The sequence below is a fragment of the Sapajus apella genome, unplaced genomic scaffold, assembly GCF_009761245.1.
Source record: "Sapajus apella isolate SASKATOON/1434 unplaced genomic scaffold, GSC_monkey_1.0 scaffold51, whole genome shotgun sequence".
Taxonomy (NCBI): domain Eukaryota; kingdom Metazoa; phylum Chordata; class Mammalia; order Primates; family Cebidae; genus Sapajus; species Sapajus apella.
In genome coordinates this window covers 8115047-8120300 of record NW_022436991.1, presented here as the reverse complement: position 1 = coordinate 8120300, position 5254 = coordinate 8115047, and the positions used below count along the sequence as shown (strand labels likewise).

The window sequence follows — 5254 nt, the reverse complement described above, 5'->3', positions numbered from 1 at the left end:
GTTCCCTTGTCTGACTGAGGAAAATTTCTTCCAAAACAAATGCAATTGTCTCAATTTCTGTGAATATGCAAAGTGGCTCCCAAATGCTGAGGAACCCAAGACGGAAGAAGACAGATCCAGTTTGTTGGTTTTGGATGATTTATTAAAGGAACTTACAGACAGAAGTGTGGTCTTGGGTGGTGGCAAGACAGGTAGATCTCCGCACTGTTACTCCTCACACCAGGGCTATGCATATACCATAGGGAAAGGGTATGCTTGCTCCAGCAAGCCAATTAAAGGCAACCCTTCAGGACAGGCAAGAACGCTGTATGCATCATAGCCTATGATTTGTGTGATAACATCAAGGTCAACATACTCTTACACTAGGAACAGTAAAGTAGGAATCAGGAGGCATCCACGGGGCTGGGGTTAATCAATCAGATGTCAACATGGTGGATTAGCATCCAAAATAACCAGAAAAGATTAACCACCACAAATGAGACTAAAAGTTGTCACCATGCCCAGACAGACTTTTCATCTATTTTGCTGAGGGCAATTCTGAGAGATTACCTGAGACTTAATCTGCATAAGACTGCCTTTTTGCAGTGCAGTTCTGCCCCTCACCTTCCCATAACTTGTCCCATTCAGTTTCTAAAAAAAAATTATTGCCCTTTGCCTTCGGACTTCTCTGGGGCCAGCAGCCGCCCGACCAGGGGCCCAGGGCCACAGGCTCAGCCGACTACCATGGGCTCCGTGACCAACCAACAGTTTGCAGGTGGCTGCGCCAAGGCGGCAGAAGAGGCGCCCGAGGAGGCGCTGGAGGACGCGGCCCTGGCGGCGGACGAGCCTCAGCTGCTGCACGGTGCAGGCATCTGTAAGTGGTTCAACGTGCGCATGGGGTTCGGCTTCCTGTCCATGACCGCCCCCGCCAGGGTCGCGCTCGACCCCCCCCCGTGGACGTCTTTGTGCACCAGAGTAAGCTGCACACGGAGGGCTTCCGGAGCTTGAAGGAGGGTGAGGCCGTGGAGTTCACCTTTAAGAAGTCAGCCAAGGGTCTGGAATCCATCCGTGTCACTGGACCTGGTGGGGTGTTCTGTATTGGGAGTGAGAGGCGGCCAAAAGGGAAGAACATGCAGAAGCGCAGATCAAAAGGAGACAGGTGCTACAACTGTGGAGGTCTAGACCATCATGCCAAGGAATGCAAGCTACCACCCCAGCCCAAGAAGTGCCGCTTCTGCCAGAGCATCAGCCATATGGTAGCCTCATGTCCACTGAAGGCCCAGCAGGTCCCTAGCACACAGGGAAAGCCAACATACTTCCAGGAGGAAGAAGAAGAAATCCACAGCCCTGCCCTGCTCCCAGAGGCCCAGAATTGAGCCCCAATGGGTGGTGGCTATTCTTTTTTTTTTTTTTTTTTTTTCTTTTTTTGAGACGGAGTTTCACTCTTGTTACCCAGGCTGGAGTGCAATGGCGCGATCTCGGCTCACCGCAACCTCCGCATCCTGGGTTCAGGCGATTCTCCTGCCTCAGCCTCCTGAGTAGCTGGGATTACAGGCATGCGCCACCATGCCCAGCTGATTTTTTTTGTATTTTTAGTAGAGACGGGGTTTCACCATGTTGACCAGGATGGTCTCGATCTCTTGACCTCGTGATCCACCCGCCTCGGCCTCCCAAAGTACTGGGATTACAGGCGTGAGCCACCGCGCCCGGCCATGGGTGGTGGCTATTCTTTTGCTATCGGGAAGTTTCGAGGAGCAGGCAGAGTGGAGAAAGTGGGAAAAGGGTGCATTGGGGCTAGTTGGCACTGCCATATATCTCAGGCTGGGGTTCACACCAACACCCTTTCTTTCCTCTAGGTCGGGGGAAAGGGTGAGTCAAAGGAACTCCATCCAGGCTCTGTCCAAATGCAAGTGAGGGTTCTGGGGGCGACCAAGAGGAGGGAATCACCCTACAACCTGCACGCTTTATCTTAGGCTCCATCCCCAGAATTTCCAGCTTTTGAAAGTGGCCTGGATAGGAAGTTGTTTTCCTTTTAAAGAAGGATGTATAATAATAATTCCCATGCCACAGTGAAATGATTAAGTATAAGACCAGATTCATGGAGCCAACCCACTACATTGTGTGGAAGGGAATCTCTCAGGAATAAGGCAGGTTTTTTTCCCCCACATCTTATATCCTCATACCCACTTTTGGGATAGGGTGCTGGCAACTGTCCCAAGCAATGGGTAGTGATGATGGCAAAAAGGGTGTTTGGGGGAACAGCTCAGACCTGCTGCTCCTACACTCACCCCGCCCCGTTCTGGGTCAATGTGATTTTATTTATTTGCTCCCTTGGATACTGCACCTTGGGTCCCACTTTCTCCAGGATGCCAACTGCACTAGCTGTGTGCAAATGACGTATCTTGTGCATTTTAACTTTTTTTTCCCTTAATATAAGTATTCTGGTTTTGTATTTTTGTATATTTTAATCTAAGGCCCTCATTTCCTGCACTGTGTTCTCAGCTACATGAGCAATCTCAGGGATAAGTCGGCAGCAGCTCCAGGTCTGCACAGCAGGAATACTTTTTGTCGTTTTTGCCACCGTGGAGAGCAACTATTTGGAGCGCACAGCCTATTGAACTACCTCATTTTTGCCAATGAGAGCTGGCTTTTCTGCCATAGTGTCCTTTTGAAACCCCCTCTGCCTTGAAAATGTTTTATGGGAGACTAGGTTTTAACTGGGTTGCCCCATGACTTGATTGCCTCCTAATGGAAGATTGGAAATTAGTCCAAACAGGAAATAGTGGTGCAGAGAGGCTAGGAGAGGCTGGGCCAGGTGAAAGGCCCAGAGAGGAAGCCAAGATTAGGTGAGGGTTGTCTAATCCTAGGGCACAGGACGTGCTTTACATCCCAGATCCATTCTTCACCAGATTAGACGAGGCCTACCATGCACAACAGGGTGTGTGTGTTCATAAAACCGGGTTGGTAAGGATAAGCTTTAAGACCAGTAGCCCTGTACTTAATCCTGTGCTGTCAAGGGATGGCTACATGAAGTAAGGTCTAAAAATCCTTAACCTGTCAAAATTCTTGGGTTCCAGGAAGACACACGAGCAGGGCTTTGTGGTGCCTGGGGCCCGTGTCCTGCCCTGCTGCAGTAGTGATTAGTAATGTCATGGTAGCTAAAAGAAAACGGGGTTTCGTTTGCATGCTGTGAGATCACCGCAAACCTACCTCACTGTGTTGAAACGGGACAATTGCAATAGAACACACTGGGTGGTGTGTGTCTGCTCCCGGGTTCTTGTCTCCCCTAAATACCGCCCCCCTCTAGTTATTGTATTTGTCTGGGCTTTGTAGGACTTCACTAATTTGGTGATTGCTAGGTGGCCTAGTTTGTGTAAATATAATGTATTGGTCTTTCTCCCTGTTCTTTGGGGTTTTGTTTACACACTTTTTTGTATTGAGAGAAAAATAGCCAAAGCATCTTTGACAGACGGTTCTGCACCAGGCAAAAAGATCTGAAACATTAGTTTGGGGGGCCCTCTTCTTAAAGTGGGGATCTTGAATCATCCTTTCTTTTGTATTCCGCCTTACCTATCAGACCAGATCTTCTGTCCTAAAAACGTGTCTTCCACCCTGCCCTCTTTTCTGTTCACCCCCAAAAGAAAACCTACACACCCACACTCATACACATTTAATGCTTGGAGTGTCTTCACAACTTTTAAACAATGTATGCAAAAATCCGGAAGAAGCTAGAAACCCTCCATTCCTTGTTCCAGCCTCCTGAATCAAGACCAATAGATTTGTTTTGGTGAGCCACCATGTCCGGCCGACCATTTAATGATGTATTCATGACAAATACTTAAGACACTGCTGTAGGCCAGGCGTGGTGCCTCACGCCTGTAATCCCAGTACTTTGGGCAGCCGAGGTAGGTGGATCACGAGGTCAGGAGTTCAAGGCCATCCTGGCCAACACAGTGAAACCCCATCTCTACTAAAATACAAAAAATTAGCCAGGCATGGTGGTGTGTCCCTGCAATCCCAGCTACTCGGGAGGTGGAGGCAGGGGAATCACTTGAAACCGGGAGGTAGAGGTTGCAGTGAGTTGAGATCGTGCCACTGCACTCCAGCCTGGGTGACAGAGCAAGACTCTGTCTCAAAAAAAAAAAAAAAAAACACACTGCCGTATTTTAGATGGATCAAACCTACTTAATTTTTAATCCTAAAGTAGAGAGATGCAATTGGGGGCCTTCCATGTAGAAAGTGGGGTCAGGAGGCCAAGAAAGGGAATATGAATGTATATCCAAGTCACTCAGGAACTTTTATGCAGGTGCTAGAAAATTATGTCAAAGTGGCCACAAGATTGTTTAATAGGAGATGAACAAATGTAACTCCATGTTTACTGCTAGAAACCAAAGTTTTGTGTAAAATCTTGAATTTATGGGAGGGAGGGTAGGAAAGCCTGTACCTGTCTATCCTTTTCCTGATCCCTTTCCCTCATTCCTAAACTGCAGGAGAGTGAGCCCCTTTGGGCTTTGGTGACTCCATCACTGGGGTGTGTTTATTTGATGGTTGATTTTGCTGTACTGGGTATTTCCAATTTTCTAATCATTTGTTAACACATGCTGACTCTTCCCTTCCCTTCTTTCCCTGGGAAAATACAATGAATAAATAAAGACTTATTGGTACTCAAAAAAAAAAATTATTTACCAACTATTGTCTGCTTTTTTAAAACTTTTATTTTAGTTCCAGGAGTACATGTAGAGGTTTGTTACACTGGTAAATTGCATGTCATGGGGGCTTGGTGTACAGATTATTTTATCACCCAGGTAATAAGCATAGTACCTGACAGTTTTTTGATCTTCACCCTCCTCCCACCTTCCACCTCCTACTGTAGGACCCCAATGTCTGTTGCTCTTATCTTTATTTCCATATGTACCCAATGTTTAGCTCCCACTTATATGTGAGAACATATGGTGTTTGGTTTTCTGTTCCTGTATTAGTTCACTTAGGATAATGGCTTCTAGCTGCATCCATGTTGTTGCAAAGGACACGATCTCATTTTTTTATGACTGTGTAATATTCTACGATGTATATGGCGGCACATTTTCTTTGTCCACCACTGATGGACATTTAAGTTGAGCTGTTGAGCCGTTGCATTTCTCTGCTGCTTCTTTACATGGGAACCAACACAAGAACACCACAATCCCTAAATTGGCTGCTGCGGGATCCTACAAATAAGTGAAAAAGTGGGATGACACAGCCAAGGAGTGCTTGCCTACCCAGCCCCCTTCTTCTG

At 47.1% G+C, this 5254-nt stretch overlaps 1 pseudogene; it reads left to right on the top strand.

The window, feature by feature from the left end:
* The first annotated feature begins 641 nt into the window (after positions 1-641).
* LOC116526530 lies at positions 642-1355 on the top strand (annotated as a pseudogene).
* The last annotated feature ends 3899 nt before the right edge of the window (positions 1356-5254 follow it).